Here is a 19,129-nt window from a genome sequence, read left to right as displayed (position 1 = left end):
TTCTGCAGGACTGGAAGTCTTTTTGGTCTCCATTAGATGAATGCTGATTTAAGATACTTCCACGTTACCTTCAAACCTGGAAGCTTGGTCTTTGATAGTGTTTGTATCTTCAAAAGAGGGCTACTATTTAACTCAATACTGGATGCAATTTTAGTATTTTATTTGTATATTATTATTAGAAATGGTAGCAGAGGTTCTTTATTTTAGCAGTCCTGGCCACAGTGGGACTGGAACATTTAATTAACTGGTTATAAATGTCTGTCATTATTGACAGTTCATTTAAATTACATTTCAGTGATGCATTTCATTTGCCGCTTAACACATATACAGCCAAACTGCAACAGAACAGCCAGATAGGGAAGGAGAAATGGAGAGAGTCTGTTAAAGAAACCCAAGCTGCTGCTACAGACAAACATATTATTTTATGATCACAACATTGTCAGATAAAATTAACCAAACTGCAGGTGTTGCCAATCCACAGACTGCATTTACGCTAGGCTGACACCTAATCATGCAAGCCAGACTTCCTCCAGATGTGCCACAGTACAAATTATAGTATTTTGGTTTACTGTGTATGCACTGATGCCCTCTATTAATATGTGTGTTCCTGACCCACAAAAATACATGTTTATTTATTTATTTATTTAATATGTTTCAAAGCAGCTCTAGCTTGGGTCAGCATGTTGACAACCAGTTAATTATATATTGTGAGTGTGGCATCACTCATGATGATTTAAATTATGCTGGACTAAACACTTCTAATTACCAACTACATTGCTGCATCCACCTGAAACCCAAATAAATCTCCAATATCTTTGTGGATAGCCAGAACATGACAAACTGCTTGCATTATTCTATTTTGTTTAACAATGCCAACGCCCCCAAAACTCCAAGAGCTAATTAGTTTTTAGTTGTACCAGCAATTCCCAGCTGGTCTTTACTAGCTAAAACAAGTAGAGCCTGACTGATTTATCTGTGAGCTGATATTATCAGCAGATATTATCAGCTCGTCTATTGATATCAGCATGTATAACTGCCAATGAATAATAATAATTATAAGAGGAATTGACAAGGGAAACACCCTTCAACCACGTTACGAGTTTTGATGTTGCATAGTTCATCCACCAGAGGGCAACACACATGTTTGGGCAGCCTGTTCTCACTCCCGATGCGTAACATACCAACGATTTGTCACATCCCGAGCCGTTTCATGGGAACGTGAAGGGTGACCGTCGGCGCTCGAATAGAATGACGCTCCCGCGGTAACACATGTTCCAGCCGTGTATTCCAGCCCTGACCCTGATCTTATCCCTAACCTTAACCGCCACCTTAAATGTCTTAGATAGTGTTTTCCAAAGCAATTTAAGTAAATTAAACATACGTGTAGATTCATTCCAAACGGTTCTCATGTTTCTTCATTTTTCCAAACTCATAATGTAGGGACGTGTTGGGTGGCTTTCACCCTATATTGTCACTTAGCGAAAAAAGTTACGCTTTGGAAGTGAAAACGTGTTGGTTTGGGACACCACGAACAACAACCATCTGTTACCATAAGTGAGTAAAGTAAATAAGTAAACAACTAAACTGAATAAATGTTTCGTGTGCCTGAAAAAAATCTGTATCGGTCTTAAAGTCCTATATCGGTCAGGTGCCGTCCATACAATAAACTGCAGGGAAAATTCTTGTGGGGTCAAGAGTTTGAAATCAGTGCTAATTTTAACAGGAAAAATTGGGTAAAATGCAACTACACCCTAAAACACAACACACAAAAATGACTGGATTCAAGTCGTCTATAATTATTAACATAATATCTATGTTTGTTTGTTTTTGCTTATTTTATGGTAACGTTTATCTAGTAGTTTGCTGTCTGAAATAAACTAGGAGTGCAACATAGTATATTTTTAAATTCCTCTGATTTCATGTAGACGTATTTTCTTGTGGTGTCAGGGTTGGTTGGTGCTTATTTCCATGATTTCAGGCTTCTCTTGGTAACCCTGCATTTAATGTCACAATGCTGTGAACTGCAGCTAATTCCCCTATAGGCAAAGGCTGCAGAAATTTGGACTTACAGAAAAGTGTGCATGAAAGGCTCAAAACGTCTGCGAGAGAGCCCCTCGTGCACTTGACAATTTCACAGTGGGACAGCCTTAAGTCCTCATGGTCTTAGCAGGAGTGCTCCTCAAAGTCTGCGAGTCCATGAGTGTGGAGATTGGGCCTAAGAGTTAAAGAAGATTTGTGGTTTTTAAGCGAAATCCTAGCTACTTTTAAAGTGTTGCCACAGGTTACTTTTTTTTGTCTGCTCAATGGGTAGAGTTATTTTGCATGCATATACATAAGCTGTAACTCATCACATTAGACTATTTTAGGACCAAGGTGAAAGTCTACACAGACGTTGTCTGCTCTGGGACTGCAGACTGGAACGTAGCTATGAACAGTGCCTGACATAAAGATAAAGATTCAAACTGAGCTAAAGAGCTGTTTAGGGAATCTTGCATTTTTAGTGTTGCTTTGTTGATATTACAAGACATCTGGGATCCTGTTGGGCTTTAAAATCTGCATATATGGCTGGACAGAGACCGGTTTTGATAGCTCACTGCGGTGGTTTGGTCACAAAGACCTGGCAACCCTGCATTCCACAGATGCCTTTTTTTTGTTGTTTTTGTTATAGTTTGACAAGAATTTCCTGTGTTCTTCAATTATATTTGCTTTCCTTATCTGCTTGTTCACATTATATACTTCCAAAATTATGAGATGACTTTAATATAATAACTCAGTTCTAGTAACTCACTGCGCTATTGTTAACACACGCATTCAGACACACACGCAAGCTCGCAGACGCTGAGCGGCCTAGGAGCTATCCATCCATTCATGATACTTCATTCTTTAAATGGGGCTGCCATCTTTGCCTGTCTACCCAGAGGCTTTGGCCGGGCAGAGGGGTGGGTCAGCAATCATGTGCGTGACAGGAAACAGGCAGGCGTATTGGCTGTCAAATAGCCTCTTTATTTCCTCTCTCTGTGCTGTCTCTCCATGTATGTTTCTCTGCTTTTCATCGTCTCTCTTTCTCGCCCCTCCTCCTCATCCCGTCTCTCCCTCAAGTCTGACAAGGAAAAGATTTTCTCTAACTTCACAGAGGAAAAAAGAAGTGAGAGGGAGGTGTAAGAGTCTCCCCGTCTCCTTTTAACATTCCCTGTCTCTGTAGCCCTCTCGCACACATTCACGCGCACACACTCCCAGCCTCACACGCCTGAAAGACAGCTAGCAGTGATTTGTCATTGTAACACTTTAGTGGACTGTGTTCCCAAATCATCCCGTACACTTTTTTTCTTTCTTTTTTTTTTGCAGACATGCAGACACATAACATTCCTCAGAAGACAGGTCGGGTTGAGAGAAGGGGAGAGAGAGAGAGCGAGAGAGACACGAAGTTGCATACTCTCTCTTTCCCTCTCTTTCCAAATGCAGCCGAGCGCTCCGCACGGATCGATAGTAATCCTCGGTGGGAGCCGTTTATTTTGGAATGTGTGTGAGGCCCAGTGGGTGACAGAATCCACATTCGCACTCACACATGCGTGCCACGTTATAAATCTCGCTGCAGCTGGAGTGGGCGCTCGCACACGTAAGCACAACACGGCGCGCACTTGTGCAGACAAACTGGCACGCCGGCTTACGCACAGCGACAAGTACACACTCAGCACGCTCAGGGCCTGACAAGCAAAACCTCCTGTTGGGCTGGGCTCTCTCCTCTCCTCCAATATGTAGAGCTCGCAGAGCTCCAGGCTGAAGGAGGGGATCCAGTGTGTCTCAACGCCGTCCCCTGCCAAAGACTCTGTTTTTTGGGAATGGCAGCTCTCAGCAGCTGGCTCGGCCGGACCTCTGTACGCTGGTTGTCCAGTCCTGCCAGGAATTTATAATTCTACCATCACAGTGGAACTCCCCCCCTTACCAATATTTAGACATGTGACAAATTAAAGGAAAATGCACTAGAAAGCTGTGCTACCGTGCTCCTCCAGACCAGCTTTAGTGCAGCCTGGCATTTGAATCTCAAAGTGTCTGGAACTCTGGCGGATCACCATTCTACCAAAACATGTTGGTGTGTTCAAAACAGTGATGGAAAGTACTACATTAAGCTTTATTTATTGTCCTGTGCTGAATCTAACATAGCACTTGCTCCACTCTGATGCCCATGTGTTGAGTTTATTTGAAACCATGGAGACTGGAAGTAAACGAATCACAAAAAGAGTTGATGCTAAAACCTGTTGCTTCTATAGAGACTTACAGAAATTACATAATCCTGGCTTTTGTCTTATAAATACAATTAAGGCAATGAAAGACCATTCAGCACAAGCATGATCTTTGGACAAATCATTACTCAAACCAACCAATCACAGTAGCTTTGACAAAGTGCACAGATAAAGCTTTAGACACAGGAACATGACCGTGTTACATTCAACCACAGCACTTCTCAGCATGTTTTGCCACTCGCCAGCCATCTTATTAACACCCTGGAGCAGTTTTTGAAGTTAATAAGCTCAGTCCCGATTGATGATCACTGTCTGTGGCTTCTCCTACCAGAACTCTCGAGCCATCGCCATGCTAATTCATGTTATGGATGCCGGCTACTGTGGTAATAGGCCTATCTGTCTACCGCCACACAGATGAGCTAAGTGGAGCTTCAAGTTCCTGTAAGTGACTTTTAACGCCTCTGGTTTAACATATATATAATTATCAGGCTTAACAAATGCGTTTATAGTCTTCTGTAGGTTTTTAATTTCATTGAGATCTTTTTCCTATGAGTGCTGTAACATGTGATTTACATTGTTTTGACACTACTCAAACTATTTGGTGACCCTTTAAGTGGGGGCATTTTCACCCTGGAATTGAAGCTGAGGGTTGATCTCTTTATAAAGTTGGTTTTTTTCTTTTTTTTGACATTTAGAATCAAAAATCGAGACGGGACAAGAAGGAGACAGTGCAGGGATAACAACACAGAGAAAATGGCCAGGGATGGGCCTCAACCCAGGCCCTTGGAGCAGCCATAGGTGCCTAAGCTGTACAAATAGGTGTACATCTTAGGAATAAATTGAATTATTAGTCCATTAGCACACAGGGAAACATATTGGCTAATGACTCAGACCCATTAGAGTAAAAATATGAATTTGAATTACTTTTGGAGACCGATTGCTGCAGCAGCAGCTACTGGTTCCCCAGAAGTTGATGGTGCAACACCCTCAACCTCTGGGTACCTGCTTGTTGCAAGTTGCAAGGTGTTTGCACAGGTCACCACATACAAGGTTTGCAATCAGTCTGAGTCAGTCTGTGCCGATGAGCTAAACTCATCTGCGACTTGTCTCTTTGTGGTAGGGGACTCAACCCAACTGGTTATATTCTGTTTCTGTTCCTATGTAAAAGGTTGCTGAGTGCCTATTTTATTTTGCATTAAATCCAGGATCAGGTCCAAGGACCACTCACAACATTTGCAAGCAATATTTCAAAGGCCACAAGTTTGCAAATTTGTGGTTGCAACATTATTGGTTTAGCTGCGGTTTCCAACCACTGTTTTCCCTAGTGTTACTCTTGCATAACATGGAGGTAAAACCATAGGCGTACATAAAAGATAGACCTAGCCATTATGATGTCACCCCTTAGTTTGTAAAGGTTAAGTATGATGGTTGGGGTTGTTTTACCCAGAAGTGACCACAGACTTCATAGACTGAGAGCTTCTTTTTTAATCAGAAATGGACTTAAAATGTTCCAAAAAGCACCAAAAGCCCAAATACAGTCAAGGTTTCCAGTTCAGTGACTTGAGTCAGTGGAAGTGAGGCCTAGCGATTAGCTAGCATCTATAACCTGTATTGCCATCCACCTGGCATTCAAAGTGGACAGGTGGTGCCCCAGGTATACTGACCTCAGTCACTATATACACGTCCTTGCTTGACTGGATATTACTGTTTTGGATATTTCTCAGAAGCTTTGTGGCATCACATTCAACCACAATTTTTAAAAAATGTCTTAATAATGACTGGAGGGTGTGCTCCAACTAAAGGCGGATCACACTCCTCAGCCTCCCCATGAAAGTGTATGCCAGGGTGCTGGAAAGGAGAGTCCGTCCGTTAGTTAAACTTCGGATACAGGAAAAACAATACGGTTTTCATCCTGGTTGCGGAACATTTGACCAGTTCTTTACCCTCTCAGGGATACTTGAGGATGCATGGGAGTTTGCCCAACCAGTTTACATGTGCTTTGTGGACTTGGAGAAGGCTTTTGACCGTGTCCCTCGGGGTGTCCTGTGGGACGTGCCTTGGGAATGTGCCGCTGCAATGATGTGGGTGCTGCACTGGTCCATCACGGTGAAGAGAGAGCTGAACTGAAAAGTAGAGCTCTCATTTAGCAGTCGAACTACGTCCCTACCCTCACCTATGTTCACAAGATTTGGGTAGTGACAGAAAGAGCTGGCCTCTCCCTTAGAGATAGGGTGATGAGCTCTAGAGCTGCTGCTCCTCCACATCGAAAGGAGCCAGCTGAGGTGGTTCGGGCATCTGACAAGGATGCCTCCTGGGTGCCTCATAGGGGTGGGGGGTTTGGGGGTTTACCAGGCATGCCCCACTGGGAGGAAACCCACTGGGAGGAAACCCAAGGGCAGACCCACCGGAAAAACTATATCTCTTGGCTGGCCTGGGAATGCCTTGGTGTTACCCCGGACAAGCTGGAGGAGGTGGTTGGTGAGAGGGAGGTCTGGGCTTAGGGTTAGGGTTAACCCTTCCCTGCTTAGGCTGCTGCCCCTGCGACCTGGCCCCAGATAAGTGGAAGAAAATACAATGATTGATAAAATATTTCCTTTGATATTATTATAATTTATGATACTTATTTACTGGGAAAATTCATCAACAGAAATACTATTTGGTTAATTAATAGCTAACATTTTGTTAAGCGTACTGGACATGATTCTAATGTCTAATTTATAGTCATGAAAATGTGTTCGACATTTCCATTCAGACGAGGTGGGAGAGGGGTCGTCCAACACTGTGCAGTCCTGACTGTGTCGCTGGAAATGGATGACGTAAGCATCTGCTGAACGCTGAATGGTTGACTAGTGAGAATACAGGAGGTAGTGACAAACTTGAATAAAATAAAGCATAACAAGCACAGACTGTGCCTGCAGTGGACACTTCATTGTTTTTAACAGTCTTTGTTTTACTTCAGTTCTTTGTATGTTATAACTTTGCTCTTCTCTGTGGCTGGCTGATGGACCAACAGCGCAAGCAAGAGTGGCCCACATTCTTTGTACAGTGCCTCCATCAGACTACAGAGCTCTCTACAGGCAGGCAGGCCATCCCCAGCAATTGTGCGCTTTCTCTAGTTGACCACAAATTTTGTTACACAGCCATCCACCAATAGGGGCAGACAGAAGCACCCCTGTTTCTCTCTATGAAAGCTACTTTCATTTCAGTCACAGGGACACCTCTCCCTTAATAGGGACACTGTAAACTCAGAGGGTAGCAACTTGTTAAGTAGACAGTTCAATTCAGTTTTTGAAGCTGGCAAAAATGGGAAGGAAAACTTCCCATTTAACATGAAGAAAGCTTCAATAAAGCATACCTTGATGAATGGCCCATTTGGACATTAATAGGGACCTTAATTTAATAAATGAACTTCAGTTCAGAAACTAGCAACTAACAACACTTTAAACCTATCAGGAAAGTGTTTACTGAGCTCAGTAAGCAAAGGACCTGAGGGCTGTTTTCTCAAGAGGACCTCGACAGAACTATAAATCCTTCTGCAGCCAGACTGTTGCCCCCTGCTGACCATTGGGAAAAAATAAAAAAAAAATACAAGTTTAAGGCACTGACTTCACTTTTCAGATGATGTCATACAGCCTGAGGTTCTAGTATCTCCCTGGGCTATCGGGAAACATGCTAGCACTAGCTCTGAGAAGACTTTTGAGAAGTGATCCTCTGCAAGTGAGCCTAATTAGTTTTTTTAATCATTAGCTAATTAACACCCAGCTTCTGCACATTACTTTAAAAAAAACTTCACTGCAAATCGGTTTTTAAATTTTCAGATATGATGCGCCAAATCACTTGTGTGATTTGTGTCTAATAATGACACCAAAAGCTCTAGGGGGTATGTCTGCCGTCACTCTGTGAGGACTTGTGTGGGCTTGCTTTTACACCTTTTTGGGGGATCAGTTTGGATCTCTGGGTAGAAGCAGCAAGGCAGGCCCACACACACACACAAACCTGGGCTCCGCCTGAGAGCATTGCATTATCTGAAGCAATCTAGCAGCACCTCAAACCCTGCTGCCCTTTCTGCGAGGCGGGGGGATAGTCGTAAAAATGACCATCAGTGGAAAAGCTGTATAAAGTATATAACCCCCCCCCCCCAGCTTCAATTTCAACATGAAATCAGAATGACACACTGCAGTTAAACACCGATGAGGAGAACCAGCTTTGCTACCATTATTCACTTTAGTTAAAGCTTCCACACTGAACGCACAGGGTTTAAAATAAAGCCCATTTTGGAAAATGACTGAAGCTAATTTAAAACCATCCTGTCAGAGAACTGCATCATTACATGACGGACACATCACCGTCAAGCCAGGTTTTAAGCACAGGTCAATTTTAGACTGACGCACTCTCAATGTAATCAGTGAAGGGAGCTTTTTTTTAATTATCAGATGATATATTTAACTATGGGGCAAACCTAGTGCCCTTAAAATGTTCAGAAAGGATAGAACAGCAATGCAGTCGAGCCATATGCTGTGTGTAGCTCTACGGGCACATGGGACCTGACCACTCAACTATCTCTGGGCTTTGCAGCAGTCAGCAATACAGACATATCCTCAGCAATACTCCCTTATCCTCAGCAATACAGCCAGCTCAATAGCGTGCCTCCTTCAATGCAGTATAATCGCCTCTTGTGACAACATTCCTAGCTCCCTGAGACTCTATCTACCTTCTCAAATATCCCCACACCATAAGATAAAGACATTAGAGACCATGGGATTTAAAGAGAGTTTCGTCTGTGATGCGCAGTGATACAGACCTGGAATGCCTAGGAAGTTTGGGATCTCTCTAACAGATACCATCAAATGAGTAGAGCGGACCAGCGGGGGCAAAGCTCAGCATGTTGCTGAGCTAGTTCGGAAGGAAAAGGCATTTTAAAGGAGAAAACGAGAATGGTTAGGGAAATCATTTGTGAGACTTCACGTGGGACTGGTGAGCCTCATCATGCATGTTTGGAGCCAATAAATGGCTGTGAATTACTTTTAGAGCGAAGAACACAATGGGATTTGCACAGCAGTGAAATTAAAGGTCAGTCAGGAGATGCTTTGCGCCATATGTCTTCTCTGTGAATCTATTAACTTGCTTTTTCCTCTCTGCCGTTGTGTCGCCGCTCACACTCTCCAATTCTTCTCCTCTCCCTTTCTCCTCCCTCACTCTCCCTCTGCCTCGCTCGCTCGCTGTCCCTGGGTGGGATGAGTCATCGAAGAGAGAGGAGAAAAGAAAGGAGAGGAGGTGTGTTCGCGTGTGCTGGATATGCATGTGTGTGTTTGTGTCATTCCTCCTGAGGTGCTGTGCCCTTCACACTCCTTCTCAGCTTCATGTCAACCTTGCTGTTAGGGTGTAGACATAAGCTCCATAGGTACGAAGAGCACACACACACACACACACACACACACACACACACACACACACACACACACACACAGCTTGACTCTGATGTCTCTATATGTTATGATAAGCATTAAAGTTCTACCTGAAACAGGTAGTGGGCGGGTCAAATAGGTAGTGGGTGTGTTATATACAAGTGATTTCAATTTTACTACTGTGTAAACATCTCTCATATGAGGCGATGGAAACACCTACACTGTGACCACCTACATTTGTTCCTAGTAGACAAAAAAGTCACGCACAAGACTTTTATACTCACCTTCCTAACAAACAAACAAGCATAGGTGAAAACAGTAAAGTGAGAGCATTCATGTCCTCCAGATTTTGAAGTTCATAGCTGATAAAGTTTTGCTTAATTACCGAGGAGCTTCGGCTTTTCAGTATTTAAGCCAAGTTTACACTAAAATATATTTATTTTATCATTTAGGTTCCACATCATATGAATAAAATTCCTTCCTTATTAAACTTATGCAAGATCGCTAAACTGTGTACGCTGGTGTTTGCCATAGCCATAAACTGTAGTGAAGGTGGTGCCACCCATTTGTTTTTACTGTAGTCTGCTGCTATTGTGGGTTATCGACATCAGAAGTGACCAGATGATGGAATGTTAGGCTAATGCTAAGGCTGGCTAGCTAGTTTTGCCAGTCGCATGCATAGATGAGCGTGGACAAATATAACATAACAAATATAACATAACACTCGGTCACTTGGTGAATAAGCTCTCACATAATGTGAGAATGCTAAACAACAACTGTTGTTGTGGTTTAGCTGGTTCATTGTGTGCACATTTTTGCTGCTTTGGTTTTGCTTGCTTTTATAAAAACTGTGTACTTTTATGCAGTTGTTATAAAAGAAGAAAGACTGACAGACAATTTTCTTTGTATGAGGGTGTACTCTTGTTTCTTCATGCTACAAAGGTTTGCATTTTAACTTGAAAGTCTTATGGACTTCAACTTAAAATGTGGCCACTCGTGGAACTGCAGTTTCTGTCACTTCCTTTCAGACTTCATTTTTCAGTCTCTGCTGCTTTCTCAAATTAGATGAGATGACAGATGATAAATCTAAATTTCTGATGATATTAGTAAAAACTGGAGCTCACAAAGTATTTTACTCAATTTACCTTAAAACTCTAATGAGTCTATATTATGCACATATACAAGAATTACACAACATTTCTCTGACAAAGGTCCGTGCATGGTGATAAAATAACAACATGTCTTGGTTAGATGTAACCACTTGTGTATGTATTACAAACATAATATAAGACAGCATAGTTTTTTTTGTTAATAGTAAACACGGCATATAATTGCTAATTAATTGCTCTTGGGCTATTATGTTGCTATCCACATTCTATGAGCTAACATTATACTTAATAGTGTAATATTATTTTTTATTTGCTTCTTCTATTTTTAATAAACTATAATGCTTTAGTGCATGTTTTTCATGACTTAACACCTTCACACACAGTACCAGCACCTTTTGTGTTATTGTGGGCGTCCTTTGGCATTAGACTGTACACCCAGAGCACTGCAGGTGCACAACCACTACTCAAACAGGAGAAATAACATGCTTCATTAACCAAAGACCTTGAATACCATCTGATGACATATGCACCCTCATTTTTAATGTGCCGCCTGTTTATTTCACTGTGTAACGGCGTTTCCTGTGCAGCTGTGGCTGCTGGAGTCGATTCAGTCCAAATACTCCAAAGCGATAGGAAGTCTGATCAGACTGGGCTGCCACAGAGCTGTCCAAAGAGACAGAAAGAATGGGTAGAGAAAGAGATGGCCACTCACTCTGGCTCTCTCTCCCTTTCTTTTTCTCCTTTTCTCTCAGTGTTGCTCTCTCAGACAGTCAAAGTGGATTGGTTGGAGGATAGCTGGCTTTCATTTGCAGTGACAGGTCAGGGTCTGCGCTCTCTTGCCAAATGTGCAGAGGAGTTACAGTACAGTCCAATGCAAGAGATATAGACACACAGAGAAATAAACAGTAATGACCACTGACGCAGGCTCGCACTCACACACGCAAGCTGCCGAGTTCTTTTTTCCTGCATAGATGTGTACACATGCAACACACACACCTTAAGTAACAAGCGAGCAGCGTGTAGCCGTCCAGAGTGCCGTCCTGTCATTTCCATAAATACTCCTAAAAGGTGCAGCCAAAACCATGGAAGGGTGCGATTGCCTCTCGGCTAGAAATGCACAAAAAAGCGCTTTTCTCTTTCAAGAGACTGTAGGAGAGGATGACCCACTTAATCGAACAATTTGGAGCGCCTGCACATGTGTGTGTGTGTGTGTGCCTCTCTGTCTGTGTGCGCGAGTAAAAAAGGCCTCCCAGTGCCTGGAGACAAACAATAAACAAAACCAACAAGCTTATGGTATTGCCGAGACACGGCATGACGACTTTCTTGCAAGAGTTACATGCTTGTGTGTGTGTGTGTGTGTGTGTGTGTGTGTGTGTGTGTGTGTGTGTGTGTGTGTGTGCAGAAGAGAACTGTTATGTACTCTGCATTTATGAGTCAAAGCTTTTATGTTTCCATCTACTGTAGAGGTATGTGTAATGACTGAAGGTGGAGAAAAGATGCAGGGCGTGAGCCAAACATTTTATTTTCAGTAAAATCTGTGTGTGTGTCTGTGTGTGTGTGTGTGTGCGTGCGTGCATGTGTGTCTGTGTTTGTGTGTGTGTGTGTGTGTGTGTGTGTGTGTGGCTGTCATTCTCAGAACGACAGCAGTAATGAAGTCTTCCATCTGCTGTTTGGAGCCCGGTGAAGTGGAGTGGGGCTGGCGTGGGGGCTGTGCCTGTGTGCCCTATGAGTGTGCATGCAAAGGTCAATCCTGGTTTAGCCTCCAATATTTCCCAACGTTTGCCAATTTGAAAAAATGTAGTTGCTCATGTTTTCTTCTACAAAACAGTTACTTAGCTGCAGAAGGTAATGGTCCATTTTCATTATCTGCTAATGAATATCGACAGCATCACGCTCAGGACGCCCCGCCGCCCTTAATCCCCTCATATTTTTTTGTTCTTTCCCATATCCCTCACACTCCCCCTCTCCCTTACCGGCCATTAAGATCCACTTTCATCTCATTTTATAAAGCCATGAAACATCAGGCAGCAGCATAAATCTAACATGTGATGACCAGGAGCTGCACCATCCCATGACAAACGCATAGCAAGAGGATGGAGGGCTCGCACCGCGCAGCGCACGCAGGGTCAAGGCTGTCCCATAGCGACAAACAATGTGCAGTAATGCAACACAGCCAGCTAGTTTGAAATGTTACTCATGCACAGGCTTGTACATGCCATAGAGGGGCAAACCTTGCCGCTCAGATTGCACTGCATCCGGAGATATATGCTGAATGGGATTTAATTTTCTTGGTCCTCTGGAACCCTGACACGAGCCACAGCGCCAAACACAAATATCATTCACAGAGCGTACAACACAGAGAGCCATTGACAAGAGAGAGGACAATGAATGCAGGCACTTTAAACACCACATCTTCCTACACGCTGCGCAGTTTCATGGAAACACAAGTACAAGCACAAGTGGGGCAACAACAGTGCAGCTCTAAGTCAGAGTTTCCACAGTAATATTTAGATCCCAACCCGACGCTATTGCTGCCGTTTTCTTTGGGTGGAAAAATTCTGTTTTAACACTGAAACCTAATGTCCCTCAACTTGATCATTGCTTGCATCTTCCAGAAACATCTCATGATGATGTCATAGGGTTGTAACAAGCAGCACTTGAAAAACTCTTTGTAGGCCATTTGATCCATATTCATGAACAGTGGTTACACATAACTAATGTTCATATCACTGAGTTCTCACAAGGCGTCTCTTGTTGCATTGGCAAAATTGAACAAACAAAGTCTATATATTGGGGGGGTGGGGGGTGGCAGTGATGGAGTAAGTCAGGACACTACAATCTGCACAATCTGCATTCCTTTGGGGATTTTATTTGCATTAAAATGTGTTTCTTAACCACACAAACCCTTCACATTAAAAAAGACCTGTAAGACTGTCTGTCCTTATGCTATGCAGAGTCTAGCACTTGAAGTGGCAGGAGATCCATCCATCCATCCATCCATCCGTCCATCCGTCTGTCCGTCCATCCATTTGTCCATCCATCCATCCATTTTCTTCCACATGACCATAGTGACCATAGGTGAGGGTACGGTCATAGAAGCATCAGTAAATTGAAGGCTTCCCTTTTATGCTTAGCTCTCTCATGCACCACATACCGGTACAATATCCGCATCACTGCAGCCATGGCCCATATCTGTCTGTAAATCTCCCACTCTGCTCACTCGTGAACAAGGCTTAAATTACTCCACAACAGCAACAACTCATCTCTGAACTGGAGCTGGCACGCCGCCCTTTCCTGACTGAGAACCACGGCTTCAGACTTGGAGGTGCTGATTATCTTTTTTCCTCTGCCTCACACTTGGCTGCGAACTATTCCAGTGTGAGCTGGAGGCCACCACCTGATGAAGGCAACAGAACCACATCATCTACAAAACGCAAATATGAAATTCTGAGACCACCAATGCCTAGACTTTTGTCCATAAAAATTATGAACAGAATTAGTGACAAAGGGCAACACTGAAGGAGTCCAACACCCACCGGAAATGAGCTGAACTTATTTCCAGCGGTGTGGACCAAGCTCTTGCAGTGGTTTTCAGGGACCAAAAGGACAGGACACCCCATAATACCCGGAGATCCCCCACAGAATATCTCAAGGGACACGACTGAATGCCTTCTCGAAGTCCAGAAAACACATGTAGACCTCCCACGCACTCTAGTTATCCTTGAGCAGATAAAGAGAATGTCAGAAAACTAGAGAGGAAACCTGGGGTGTGATTGACTGGCAGGAACTTTAAAAAAAGACTCAGTGTACATTGGCAACCATACCCCTTATCTACTTACCTTTAGTTAGGCAAGTGAAGACATGGAGAACTGGAATGGGCAACCATCCTCAAAGCCCCATGCCTGAAGAGGACCCAAGGGTCCACTGATCCATTTTGTTTATTAGTTTAATTATTTTATTTGTAAGCACCGATTTAATTAATTAACCAAATTGTGTAGATTCCTGATTCCTGTCTTATAGAGGGTGCACTGCCCTTTACCTCATAATAAACAGCTGTTGTTTAAAAAGCTCTGTCTAATGGAACCAATGCTAAAATTTACCCTAACTGTTGTTGATTCTTTACTTTCCCCAAACCAAAGGAAACTTTCCAGTTTTGCACTGAATGCTACTTCAAGAAACGCTAAAAAAAAGTGTTTCCTGCAAAATGCCATACCGCTGTTGGCTGTGTGAGTGTTAAGTGTGTCCACATGGAGACAGGCCTGACCCTGGCAGCAGCGCTGAGGGCCGTACATCGCTGTGACCTTTCTGATCACCGCTCCAGCCTGCTGCCTTTGTTCGCCTAATGTGTTCCACACAAAGCGACTTTTGACCAAGAACAGAGGAAGAAGCGGGGCAGAGATGGAAAGATAACGACAGAAGGGACGGAATTAATGGATAAAGGGACAGGCGTCGGCTGGAGGTCCGCGCTAATGGTCCCTACGCGTTTTGTAATTAGGAGCGGTGTCAAGAGACACAGGGGAGGAAGTGGGGGTGGTCAAACAACGGCCAAAGAGAAAACAGGCCAACGGGGAAAGGAAGATGGAGAGAAGACAGATATCCAAGCAGACAGATGGAATAAAGCCAGAGCAGAGAGGGGAAGAAAGAGAATACAGAAAGGAGAGATTAGAGGCCAATTATGTGGAAACCAAAGAGCTTGACTTCTAAAGAAAGCCAAGAGAAGGAGCCCCCATCATCTGATCAGTAATTGATCTTGTGCCATTGTGCCTTCAATGTGAGAGTGTGTGTGTGTTTGCATTGGGGTGGGGGTTTAAGAATGGACCTAACATGCCAATAAACCTTTGAATAGCACTTTCTGAAGGGAACTTAACAACTTCATGGACAACAATGATAAGCAGAGCACATGTTTTGATGGGCTTATCAAGTGAAATTATTTTTGCAGTGCTGAAGCTCTACAGGAAATTATTTCATGGTACCGGTACTTAAGACGTTAGTTTGAAATTCAAGAGCAGATTTTGTGCTCTTTCTCGCCTCTGTCAGTGCGCCCCAGGGTGGCTGTGGCTACAACGTAGCTTGCCATCACCAGTGTATGAATGTGTGTGTGAATGGGTGAATGACTGGATATGTAAAGCGCTTTGGGGTCCTTAGGGACCATAAAAGCGCTATATAAATACAGGCCATTTACCATTTACCATTCTTAATCCGCCTTGTTGTTTATTACAGTAATAGTTGATGTTCCCTAATGATTTCTAATTCAGTTTTTCTTTCAAACCCTAATCATTATGTTTCTTAGCATACAGGGTTGATATCAAGGCTGCCGGTTTAATCATTTCAGCTTCTAAGAAATCATTTCAGTATGTCAGTGCAGACGGGTCTAAATACCTCCTGGGGCACCAGGAGCTCCTCCCACTTCAGAACAAGCTCATGTTTGTAATTCAACACCATTTTCAATGTGTACATGTGGCAGAAATAGCAGCTGTCAGACCAGGCAACAGAAAGATTTGCCACTGTAAATAAACCTCACGTAAGGCTAATACATCTGACCACGACTGGCTAAAGTTAGATTGAAGAGTAACAGCTATATAAAAAAAGCTTGGTATCCTACAGTGTCATGTCTTATTGTGTGTAGCATTGGCTCCAACTAAGCAACCAACTCTCCAAATAAAGAACATTTTCTTTCATTACTCCAAATCTTAGCCAGCAAAGATTTGGTTTATGTCTGTACTATAGGAATGGGATCATGTTGTCATATATTGTTACTGTGAAAAACTCGAATTTAAGCTAATTCTCCATGCAACCAGTTAGAAAATATATCCTTGTTTACTGTTTAGGAAAACTGAGCATTTTGCATACCCCAAAACGATTCTGTTCATCTGGATGTTTTCAGTGGGAGAAACGTTTCGTCACTCATCCAGGTGACTTCTTCAGTCTCAGCTGACTGCAGGTTTCCCCAACCTTACAAACAGTACATTTGCACATTGACAGTTTTTCTTGAGTGTGCATCAAGACATTTTGCGTACAGTGCAGAAGTGCGCTTATATTTTGCAAGCAAAATGGGAAGTAGGTGCTGTGATTTACTGAAACTTGTGCAAACATAAATGAAAATACAGTATGTAGGGAAAAAACAGAGTTTATACAATCCAAACGAGATTAAAAGTCAGTATTGATCACTTTTATTCTTCAACACAACCTGAACTCTCTTAGTCAAGCTTTCTTGTCATTTCTTTAAGCAGTCTTCAGGAACAATTCTCCAGGCTTCTTGAAGGACATTCAAAGCTTTTCTTTAGATGTTTCTGCCTTTTGTTCTGCTCTTTGTAAAGATGATCCCACACTGCTTCAGTAATGTTGAGGTCTGTGAGGTCTGTTACTCCATGTCAGTCCTTGATTGCTGTACCTCTCTCCTGGTATCTTTTGTACATATTGATGACAATTTGAACCAAAAATGTCAAATTTGGATTCATCCCTCAATAAGACCTGTTGCACTGGTTTTCAGTTCTTGTGTAATTTGGCATCTCTCAACTTTTTCTCCCAGTTTCCTTTCTGTAAGAATAACTTAACAGCCATCCTTCCATCGAGACCATTTCTGTTGCGGTTTTGGCAAACAGGCCCGCCACTTCTTCTTTTGTCCTCTACTTGTCCAGTTTCCAAAAATGTTATAAAGACACATTGCACACCATGATGAGATATGCCAAGTTATCTTTGGGAATCACCTTGGTGGTGCAAATTTATGACTGTCAGACTGTGTTATCTTTGCTAGTTTTCAGAGGTTCAACTAAAGAAATGATAACAAATTATGTGTCTTCAAAACAGGTTGCTGGTAGGAAAGTGCCTAAAGATAAAATTTTAAATCATTCTTTGCGATGTTCATCCCTTGAGTTAGATTGCTTTTAAATGTCTGAATGATTCATAGGTCAGTGTTAAGTGTCTTAACAAACAAAAAATATTCCTCTGAAAAAGATCAGGCACAGCTGTAGCTCCCTGTGTCAGTTAAAGCAGCTATGCCCCTAAATTTAGTCTTTGCCTGCATCCATATCGATGAGTTCACCAAGCCTACAGTTGATAACAACTTTCAGACGTATTTTATCTGTTTCTTTATATCATTCTTTTTAATACTAATTATCCTGCCATTTTTAACATGGGATCCAATGGAGACTCAAATCGACCATGGCAAGCTATCTGCCTAGTGCTTAGCAGTTTTTGTGCCAGGTACTTTGCTGAATATCTGATAACACAAGACTACAAAATTAAATACTTTTATATTGAAGATGATAATTAACACCAAACCTGCATATATATGGTTGAAAAATCTCCCACAGCAAGCTAGTTAGCGTGCATTGGCATTGCTACAGGTTCGCTCTGCTCTTCCTTTGTTTAGGGTATCCCTGCCTAAACCATTATAAATCCTATTATTTCCTTTCCACTATACAGTGGTCCCTCGTTTATCTCGGGTGTTACATTCTAAAAATAACCTGCTATAGGTGAAATCCACAAAGTAGCCAACTTTATTTATTCCAGTTATCATAGATACACACTTTATACACTTTTCTCAGACAGTCATGAACATTTTCACACGTTTCTCTCTTGTTTAAACTCTCAAAGTTCAAACCTTCGTAGAAAAATAAGCCCAGTATTATAGAAACCAAAGATCAAACCCTGTTTTCAGGTCCAGAACATGGGAATAGAGCAGCTGCCAGAGAATTCAACATAAATGAATCAATGGTATGGAAGTAGAGGAAGCAAGAAGAATGAGTTGAGTAAAGTCTGACTTATCTGACTGTTTTGTTTCGCTTAATGTAATCCAGTGAGAAGTTCTGAAAAACATGATAACTTTTACCTTCCTTTAGCATGTCCAGAAGTCCAACGCGATGGTTAGCATCTTCCTCTGCCTTTTGGGTGCAACCGCAGGAGCCTTTGACGTCGACACTGTTGTGTTTGTTGCCTTCTGCTAGCAAAGATTTATGTAAATTTGACAAGCTGAACGCATTCTGTACTGTACAGGAGACACTGCACGAGATTGATTGACAGTGGTCTAGAGCCAATCAGGACGCAGAAAACAATACACTGTTTAAAAAAAAAAGCATGCAAAATTGCACCCAAAAAAATCCGCGAAACAGCGAGGCCGCGAAAAGTGAACCACGATATAGCGAGGGACCACTGTACTTTAGAACCGATAGATTCTATGTAAGGCTTTCTACACATGCTCTAAATATGCCTATGCAGCTCCTTGTGTGTGTGTGTGTGTGTGTGTGTGTGTGTGTGTGTGTGTGTGTGTGTGTGTGTGTGTTAGCATGTATGAACACGTGTGTTTCCAACACATGCGATAAGGGATGGACATCACCAGGGCAGCACTACGAGTGAACGAGGCAGATCAGTCAAA

This window comes from Oreochromis aureus, linkage group 15 (genome assembly GCF_013358895.1).
Source record: "Oreochromis aureus strain Israel breed Guangdong linkage group 15, ZZ_aureus, whole genome shotgun sequence".
Classification (NCBI taxonomy): Eukaryota; Metazoa; Chordata; class Actinopteri; order Cichliformes; family Cichlidae; genus Oreochromis; species Oreochromis aureus.
This window is presented reverse-complemented; position numbering follows the sequence as displayed.